The sequence below is a fragment of the Nicotiana tabacum genome, chromosome 1, assembly GCF_000715075.1.
Source record: "Nicotiana tabacum cultivar K326 chromosome 1, ASM71507v2, whole genome shotgun sequence".
NCBI lineage: Eukaryota > Viridiplantae > Streptophyta > Magnoliopsida > Solanales > Solanaceae > Nicotiana > Nicotiana tabacum.
In genome coordinates, this window is record NC_134080.1 from 119300712 (window position 1) to 119311376 (window position 10665).

Genomic DNA, 10665 nt, shown 5'->3' on the forward strand with positions numbered 1-10665 from the left:
TGTGTTGTTGTTGTGTTTTACTTTGGGACTATGGGACGGTGTGACGATCCGGCCAGTCGTCTCATGAGTTACCGCTCCATTTTCCCTATTTCTGCTTCTTTATGCCTTTTTTATCCATGTTATATGGTATCGGGTTGGTCGGATCAAATCCGGAATGATTTTGGTAGGGTTTGAGACACTTAGTCTCTTTTAAGGAAGTTTAAGTTGGAAAAGTCGACCGGATATTGACTTATGTGTTAGAGGGCTCGGATGTGAGTTCTGATGGTTTGGTTAGCTTCGGGAGGTGATTTGTGACTTAGGAGTGTGATCGGAATGGGTTTCGGAGGTTCGGAGTAGAATTAGGCTTGAATTGGCGAAGTTGATATTTTGGCGATTTTCGGTTGGTAGGCAAGATTTTGATATAGGGGTCGGAATGGAATTCCGATAGTTGCAGTAGCTTCGTTGGGTCATTTGGGATATGTGTGCAAATTTTCAGGTCATTCGGACGTGGTTTGGTTGGGATTTTGATCAAAAGCAGAATTCGGAAGATTTTAGAAAATCTGGCTTGAATCCGATGTGGTTTGGGTGATTTGATGTTGTTTGAGGTATTTTGATGATTGGAACAAGTTTGAATAAGGTTTTAGGATATGTTGGTGCCTTTGGTTGAGGTCTCGGTGGCCTCGGGTGAGTTTCGGGTGGTCAATCGGATCATTTTGGAGTTTAGAAAATTGCAGAAGTTGCAGGTTCAGCTGTTGCAGGGTTTTACTCTTCGCGTTTGGGATTGGACCCTCACATTCGCGAAGAGTCAGAGGAAGTCAGTGGAATTTTGGCCTTCGCATCCGCGAGAAGGGCTTCACATTCGCGGAGGGCTGGGAAGTGATGCATCACGTTCGCGTAGAGGAATTGGGTCAGCTGGGTTTGAGGTCAAGTTGTTCATCGCGTTCGAGGGAGGGGGAGCGCGTTCGCGAAGGTTCATCTAGGTAAAGCATCGCGTTTGCGAGGGCTTGGTCACGATCGCATAGGAGAAAAATTGGTTAAAGTAAATTTGTGCTTCGCGAACGCGAGGGTTTGACCGCGTTCGCGAAGAAGGAATAAATGCCTGGGCAAAATGTTTTTAAGCTCGTCTTGTCCGCGATTTTGGGGCTTATTTCCTCCATAGTTGATCGTTTTTGGAGATTTTTGAAGGAGGTAAGAATTTTGGACTAAAAACTCGATTATTATGTGAATTCCACCTAGAAAATCATGGAACTTAAGCTAAAAAAATTGAAGAACTAGGGCTTGGAAATTTGGACTTTTGATTGGGGATTTGGAGGACCATTTGGGGTCGAATTTGAGAACTTTTGATATGTATGAACTCGTGGGAAGATAAGGAATCTATTGGTGTAAAAATTATTGAATTCCAAGACGCGGGCCCAGGGTTGGGTTTTGGTAATTTTGGGATTTGTGCCTTTTATTAATTGTTTTTGCTTGGGCTTCGTTCCCTTAGCATATTTTGACGTCCTCGTTCTGATTTTGGATAGATTCGACGCGAGTGGAGGCCGATTCGAGGGGCAAAGGCGTTATGAGCTAGAGATTTAGCCGGTTCGAGGTGAGTAATGATTGTAAATGATGTTCTGAGGGTTTGAAACCCCGGATTGCACATCGTAGTGCTATATTGAGGTGAGGCACATGCTTGATGACGAGCGTGGGGTCATGCACTATTGGGGATTGTGACTTGGTCCGTCCCGATTGATGATTTTACCGCGTATTTGACTGAAATCTATTTTCTATCATCATTATTTGGGTTGAATGCCATATTTGGGCCTTGTGCCAACTATTTGAACCCTTCGGGGATTTTTACTGGTATTTCCTTACTGTTTTGACTTTATACTTGAACTCAGTTATGTTATATTTCACTGTTTTTTTCGTACTCATCCATGTTTACTCTGTTTTAACACTTATATGATCTTTTAAATGATATTTTGGGTTGAGAAACATGTTTTACTACTGCCCGAGTGGCTTGTGAGGATTTTGACTGAGTAAGGCCGAGGGCCTATGTTGTGAGGAAACATTTGATACTGATTATGAGGCCGAGGGCCTGAGATATGTACGCCACGAGGTGGCTTGATTGATATGAGGTCGAGGGCCTAGTGATGATGCCACGAGGTGGCTTGATATTGCGCTTGGGCCGTAAGAGGCCCCTCCAGGAGTCTGTATACCCCCAGTGAGCGCGGGTACCCATTGTGATGTGAGATTGAGCCCGATGGGGCTGGTATTGTTCTATATGATTGCCCGAGGGGCTGGTACTGTTCTGAGATGTTGCCCGAGGGGTGGATTTGTTAATACTGTGCCCGAGGGGCGAGCCTTTATGTGTTTACTTTTCATAATTGACTGTCAATTACCTGCTTAAATATTGAAAAAGGCTTTTCATGAAACTCCATTGAGTTAAAGGATTTTACCTATCTTTCACTGATTTACTGATTTTAAATGGTTTTACTGCTTCATTATAGAATGCCTTGTGTCTTACGTGATTTCTTGCTTTCAGTCTTTATTTAAATTTGTTACTCACTGAGTTGGAGTACGCACATTACTCCTTGTACCCCTGTGTGAAGATTCAGGCATCGCTGATCCTGCCAGTGCGAGTTTAGAGCTCCCGGCGGACATTCGGAGTTCACGAGGTAGTTGCTTGACGTCCGCAGACACGTGTCTCTACTCTTTTATCGCTTCTATAACTTTTCAGACAGTTGTACTAGTTTATTAACTTAGCGGATTTGTATTATGACTTATAGATGCTCATGACTAGTGACACCCCGGTTAGGGCTGTGAATGGGTGTTCTTCCGCGCATTTAAGATCTCATTGTTATTTTGGATTTATTTTATCATGTTTAGACCGTTTTCTTAAATGCTTAACTGTGAATAATTGGAAAATAGGAAGTGTCGGCTGGCTTTGTCTTCACGAGAGGCACCATCACGATTGGGTCTGGGTTAGGGTCATGACAGACGGCATCTCGGGAGATCCCCTGTATGCATTTATGATTTGAACTGAGGTGCAGGATACCGAGAGATCCCTGGTATGTATATTGAGGATACCAAGAGATCCTCGAGATACCAAGAGATCCCTAGTATATATTGAGGATACCAAGAGATCCTCGGGATACCAAGAGATTCCTAGTATATATTGAGGATACCAAGAGATCCTCGGGATACCAAGAGATCCCTAGAATATATTGAAGGTACTAAGAGGCCCTTGGGATACTGAGAGATCCTCGGTTATTATCCTTGTGAAGAGTGGTATATCCTTGTGATTGTTTTATCTCTGTTCCAGTTATTGTATTCCTTATTCTTCTGTATTAAATTCTTATTGTCAGCTTTCAACTGTACTATTTATATTATTATGTTATCCCTTATATTTTATTTAATCTCAGTAGGGCCCAGACCTTCCTCGTCACTACCCGACCGAGGTTAAGCTTGACACTTACTGAGTACCACTGTGGTGTACTCATGCCCTTTCTGTGCATGTTTTTCATATGTAGATCTAGGTACCTCCACGCAGACTTTCCACGCTTGAGTCGAGGTGTTCGTAGAGACACCGAGGTATATCTGCCGCGTCCGCAGACCGAAGAGTCCCTTTTCTACTCTCCCTTTTGTATTAGCCCTTCTGTACTTTGTATCCTTGTTAGATATTCTAGAGTTAGACGTTGTAGACTTTCAAAGGCTTGTGATCATGAGATTCCGGGTTTTGGGAATGTGTTTAGCTTTCGAGAGTTATGATTGTGTATGTCAAGCGGCACTTTAAATTACTGTTTTATTTCATTACTTCGGTTTTAATTTATTTCTTCCGCAAATTGGTTTGTTTTTTTTTTTTGCATTGTTAGGCTTACCTAGTCGTAGAGGCTAGGTACCATCACGATGGTTCACGGAGGGCGAACCAGGGTCGTGACAAGTTGGTATCAGAGCTCTAGGTTCATAGGAGTCATGAATCACAATACAGTTTATTAGAGTCTCGCTGATCGGTACAGAGACGTTTGTACTTATCTACGAAAGGTTGTGTAACTGTTAGGAAAATTCCACTTCATTAGATTTCCTTGTCGTGCGAGATTTTGACATCACAATTCTAAACTTCTGTCTTCTATTCTCTCACAGATGGTGAGGAAATGCGCTACCCAAGACGATCAGGCACCCGCTTTCCCTGCTACAGCCGTCAGAGGCCGGGGCTGGGGTAGAGGCCGAGGACGCACACGTGGTGCAGCCAGAGCACCTGCGCGAGCTGCTACCGAGATACCACCAGCAGTTCCAGTCGGAGTTCAGGAACCATATACGCCTACTACTACTACTACTCTAGTACTACAGGAGACTCTAGCACAAGTCATGAGCATGTACACCACTTTGGCTCGGGCAGGGTTGCTTCCCCTTACTGTAGCTACATCTCCGGCCTAGGGAGGAGCACAGACTCCCGCCGCCCGCACTCTTGAGCAGCGAGTGCATGTTGAGCAGGTCCCTAAGATTATTCTTGTACAACCTGTAGTCCAAGATCAGCCCGAGGATAGGGCAGCGGCTTCCGAGGATGAGCAACTAAGGCTTGAGAGGTTCAATAAGTACAAGCCTTTGTATTCAGTGGTCTAGCATCGGATGATGCTCTGGGATTTCTATATGAGTGTTACCGTATTCTCTGTACCATGGTTGCATCAAGATCGAGCGGGGTTTCCTTCACTACTTTTCAGCTTCGAGGAGCCGCCTATGAGTGGTGGCGCTCCTATGAGTTAAACAGTCCGGATGAGGCTGCTTCACTGACTTGGACTCATTTTTCAGATCTATTCCTGAGAGAGTATGTTCCTTAGAGCCTTAGGGACGCATGGCGCGCTGAGTTTGAGCATTTGCTCCAGGGTGCTATGACTATCTCAGAGTATGTTGTTCGTTACACTAGTTTGGCTAAACATGCACCAGCCTTGGTTTCTACTGTTCGTGAGAGGGTTCGCCGGTTTATTGAGGGGCTTATTCCCAGCATCAAGTCTAGCATGGCTCGTGAGTTGGAGATGGATATTTCTTATCAGCAGGTGGTGAGCATTGCTAGGAGGATTAAGGGTATGCATGCTAGGAAGAGAGAGTAGAGGAAGGCCAAGAGGTCTCGATAGTCGGGCCATTATTCTAGTACTCGTGCCCCAGCTACAGGTCGTCATGGTAAGGGTTACGTGAGTCACCCTGTTCATTCAGCTCTTCCAGCAGCCAGTGGTATTCTAGCTCCTCTTAGGCTTCAGGAGCCTTATTATGCACCTCCAGTATCTAGCGCGCCTCCTGCGCGGGGTGTTTTCAGATGTCAGTTTAGCAAACCTGGCCCGAGCCAGTCACAGCCGTCACGTCCTCCTAGAGCTTGTTTTGATTGTGGTGACACATGCCATGTGCTGAGGGATTGCCCAAGACTTGGGAGGAGTGCACCTCTATATACTTCTCAGCCACAGCATGCCCCACAGAGTTCTCAGGCTATGGTTACAGCTCTAGTTGCTACCCTACCTGCTTAGCCAGCCAGAGGTAGAGGTTGGGGAGGTAGAGGTTGCCCTAGAGGGGGAGGACAGGCCCGATACTATGCCCTTCCTGCTCGTACTGAGGTTGTTGCCTCTGATTCTGTCATCACAGTTATTATATTGGTTTGTCACATAGATGCATCGGTTCTATTCGATACAGGCTCCACTTACTCTTATGTGTCTTCTTATTTTGCTCTGCATTTGGTTGTACCTCGGGATTCTTTGAGTTCCCTTATTTATGTTTCTACTCATGTGGGAGATTCTCTTGTTGTAGATCGCATTTACCGGTCATGTTTGGTTGTTATTAGTGATTTTGAGACCACAGCCGATTTATTGTTGCTTAGCATGGTAGATTTTGATATTATCTTGGGCATGGAATGATTATCGCCCCACTATGCTATTCTTGATTGTCACACCAAAACCGTAACGCAGGCTATACCAGGTGTACCGCATGTTGAGTGGAGGGGTACTTTAGATCACACTCCCAATAGAGTTATTTCTTTCCTTAAGGCTCAGTGAATGGTTGATAAGGGGTGTGACGCGTATTTAGCCTGTGTGAGAGATGTCAGTATTGATACCCCTTCAGTTGATTTAGTCCTAGTAGTACGGGATTTTCCCGATGTGTTTCCAACTGATCTTCCGGGCATGCCGCCTGATAGAGATATTGATTTTGGCATTGACCTGTTGCCGGGCACTCAGCCCATTTTTATTCCTCTGTATCGTATGGCTCCTCCTGAGTTGAAGGATCAGTTACAGGAATTGCTTGATAAGGGTTTTATCCGGCCTAGTGTATCACCTTGGGGTACTCCTATCTTGTTTGTGAAGAAAAATGATGGTTCTATGCGTATGTGTATTGATTATCGCCAGTTGAACAAAGTTACAATGAAGAACCGTTATCTTTTGCCTTGTATTGATGATCTGTTTGACCAGGTTCAGGATGTGCAGGTATTTTCTAAGATCGATTTGCGCTCAGGTTACCATCAGTTGAAGATTCGGGAGCCAGATATCCCAAAGACTGCTTTCAGGACTCGGTATGGTCATTATGAGTTTCTTGTTATGCTATTTGGGCTGACCAATGCCCCAACAGCCTTTATGCATTTGATGCACAATGTGTTTCGGCCGTATCTTGACTCGTTCGTCATTGTCTTTATTGATGATATTCTGGTGTATTCCTGGAGTCGGGAAGATCATGAGCAGCACCTGAGGACAGTGCTTCAGACCTTGAGAGAAAAGAAGTTATATGCTAAGTTCTTGAAATGTGAGTTTTGGTTGGATTCCGTGGCATTCTTAGGCCACATGGCATCGAGTGAGGGTATTCAGGTGGATCCAAAGAAAGAAGAGGTTGTGTAGAGTTGGCCTAGACCATCCTCAACTTTAAAGATTTGCAATTTTCTTGGCTTGGCAGGTTATTACCATAGTTTTGTTGAGGGGTTTTCATCAATTGCAGGCCTTATGACCAGACTGACCCAGAAGGGTGCTCCGTGCCAATGAACGGAAGAGTGTGAGGCGAGCTTTCAGAAGCTCAAGACAGCTTTGACTACAACCCCAATTTTGATACTGCCTACAGGTTCGGGGTCTTACACTGTCTATTGTGATGCCTCGGGGGTTGGCCTTGGAGCGGTGTTGATGCAGGACGGTAGGGTGATTGCTTACGCATCCAGACACTTGAAGGTACATGAGAAGAATTACCTTGTCCATGATCTAGAGTTAGTTGCCACTGTTCACGCCCTGAAGATCTGGCGCCATTATTTGTACAGGGTTCCTTGTGAGATTTATACTAATTATCGGAGCTTGCAGCACCTGTTCAAGCAAAAGGATCTAAATTTGCGCTAGAGGAGGTGGTTAGAGTTGTTGAAGGACTGTGATATCACTATTTTGTATCACCCGGGCAAGGCCAATATGGTGGCCGATGCCTTGAGTCGTCGAGCAGAGAGTTTGCGGAGTTTGGCTTATTTACCAGCATTGGAGAGGCCTATGGCGATGGATTTCAGGCCTTAGCCATCCAGTTGGTGAGATTGGATCTTTCGGAGCACAGTCGGGTTGTAACTTGCGTGGTTTCTCGGTCTTCCTTATTTGATCGTATCAGGGAGCGTCAGTATGATGGCCCTCATTTGCTTGTCCTCAAGGACAAGGTTAAGCACGATGATGCCAGGGATGTGACTATTAGTGATGATGGGGTATTGAGGATGCAGGGTTGGATTTGTGTACCCAATGTTGATGGGCTTTGGGAGTTGATTCTGGAGGAGGCCCATAGTTCGCGGTATTCTATTCATCCAGGTGCCGCGAAGATGTATCAGGATTTGAGACATCACTATTGGTGGAGGCGAATGAAGAAAGATATAGTTGGATTCGTAGCTCGGTGCCTCAACTGTCAGAAGGTGAAGTATGAGCACCAGAGACCTGGTGGGTTGCTTCATCAGATAGAGATTCCGGAGTGGAAGTGGGAGCGGATCACCATAAACTTTGTAGTTGGGCTCCCACGGACTTTGAGAAAGTTCGATGCTATTTGGGTGATTGTGGATCGGCTGACCAAGTCCGCGCACTTCATTCCTGTGTGTACTACTTATTCTTCGGAGCGGTTGGCGGAGATTTATATCCGGAAGATTGTTCGTCTACATGGTATTCCAGTTTCCATCATTTCAGATAGAGGTACTCAGTTCACATCGCGATTTTGGAGGGTCGTTCAGCATGAGTTGGGTACTTGGGTGGAGTTGAGTACAACATTTCACCCTCAGACGGACGGACAGCCTGAGCGCACTATTCAGATTCTTGAGAATATGCTCCGTGCGTGTGTGATTGAGTTTGAAGGGTATTGGGATCAGTTCTTGCCATTGGCGGAGTTTGCCTACAACAACAGCTATCAGTCCAGCATTCAGATGGCATCGTACGAGGCTTTATATGGTAGGCGGTGTAGATCCCCGGTAGGTTGGTTTGAGCCAGGTGAGGCCAGATTATTGGGCACAGACTTGGTATAAGATGCTTTGGAGAAGGTTAAGGTGATTCAGGATAGACCCCGTACAGCCCAGTCCAGACAAAAGAGTTATGCGGACCGGAAGGTTCCTGATGTTTCCTATATGGTTGGAGAGCGGGTTCTGCTTCGGGTTTCGCCTATGAAGGGCGTCATGAGATTTGGGAAGAAGGAAAAGTTGAGTCCGAGGTTTATTGGCCCTTTTGAGATATTGAGGCGTGTTGGGGAGGTTGCTTATGAGCTTGCCTTACCTCCCAGCTTGGCAGGAGTTCATATGGTATTTCATGTTTCGATGCTCTAGAGGTATTACGGTGACCCGTTGCACGTGTTAGATTTTAGTTCAGTCCAGTTGGACAAGAATCTATCTTATGTTGAGGAGCCAGTGGCAATATTGGACAAGAAGGTTAGAAAGCTAAGGTCAAAGAATATTACATCAGTGAAGGTAAAGTGGCGGGGTCAGCTGGTCGAGAAGGCGACCTGGGAGACTGAGTAGGATATGTGCAGCCGTTACCCTCATCTTTTCACTACTTCAGGTATATCTCTATGCTCGTTCGAGGATGAACGAATGTTTAAGTGTAGGAGCATGTGACGACCCGGCAGGTCGTCTTAAGAATTAATTCTTTGATCCCCTATTAACTGCTTTCCCCGTGTTTATTTTTGCTATTTTGATTTGCCGGAATGTTCGATTTTGAGTTTCAGAGAGTTTTGGGACACTTAGTCCCTAAATGAAAGCTTAAGCTTGGGAAATTTGATCGTAGTCGGAACAGTGTGAAGACGGCCTCGGAATGGAATTCTGATGGTTCTGTTAGCTCCGTTGGGTAAGTTCGGGTTTAGAAGCATGTTCGGATGGTATTTTGGAGGTCCGTGGTTAATTTAAGCTTGAAATGCTGAAAGTTTAATTTTTGAAGTTTCCGGTTCGATAGTGAGATTTTTATCCGAGTGCCGGAATGGAATTACGGGAGTTGGAGTAGCTTTGTAGTGTTGAATGTGACGTGTGTGCAAAATTTCAGGTCATTCGGACGTGGTTTGATAGACTTTTTGATCGAAAGCGTATTATGAGAGTTTTTGAAGTTCTTAGGCTTGAATCCGATGCTAAATTGGTGTTTTGATGTTGTTTTGAGCATTTCGAAGGTTGGAACAAGTTTGAATGATGTTATGGGATATGTTGGTAGGTTTGGTTGAGGTCTCAGGGGCCTCGGGTGTGTTTCGGATGCTCAACGGGTCATTTTTGGAACTTAGGAAATTGTAGAAAATGTTGCAGTAGTCAGTTCTTGTTTCCTTCTTCGCGTTCGCGAGTGGGGTCTCGCGTTTGCGAAGAGGAGATGGGGCTGGTGAGGAATTTATGCTTTGGTTTCGCGAAGCTGGGAGTTCTATACCTACGCATTCGCGATGGCTTTCCCGCGTTCGCGTAGGAGGAAGAAGTCTTGAATCGCGTTCGCGACCTGGGCATCACGTTTGCAATGAAGAAATCTGGGCCCAAGTGAAATTGTGCTTCGCAAATGCGAGGGGCCTTCCGCGTTCACGAAGAAGGAATACCTGGGCAGTATTTAAATAGCCCATCCGCGACCCTTCTTCATTTTTCCACCATTTTTGAATGGGATTGAAGCTTTTGAGGGTCATTTTTGAGGAAACCAAAGGGGAATTACTTGGAGGTAATACTTTTGACTTCATAACTTGTTTATATGTGATTAAAGACCTAATTAGTGGTAAAAATTTTGGGAAAAATGGGTAATTACTAATTAGGGCTTGAGATTAAGAGACTTTAAAATGGGTATTTGAGGGGCCAATTGAACTCTGATTTCAGTGTTCTTATTATGTATAGACTCGTGAGAGTATGAGGATTCCGAAAATGTAAATTTCACCCGATTCCGAGACAAGGGCCTGAGGGGCATTTTGGTCATTTTACCTAATTTTGTGTATTAGCTTAGAACTTCTTTGTAGAATCAGTTATTTGAAGTGTTATTTATATTATAAAACTAAATTAAATAGATTTGGGTCATTTGGAGTCGAGTACTCATTGCAAGAGCATGGTTTCGGGTTGATTTAAGCTGGTTCGAGGTAAGTGACTTGTCTAACCTTGTGGGGGGGACCTTCCCCTTGGGATTTGGTATATTTGATAATTGAAATACCTTGTACATGAGGTGACGAGTGCGTACTTGAGCAAATTGTTGAAAATTCGATTTTTTAAGTAATTTCAATTGTGTTCCTTTTTCCTGTTTT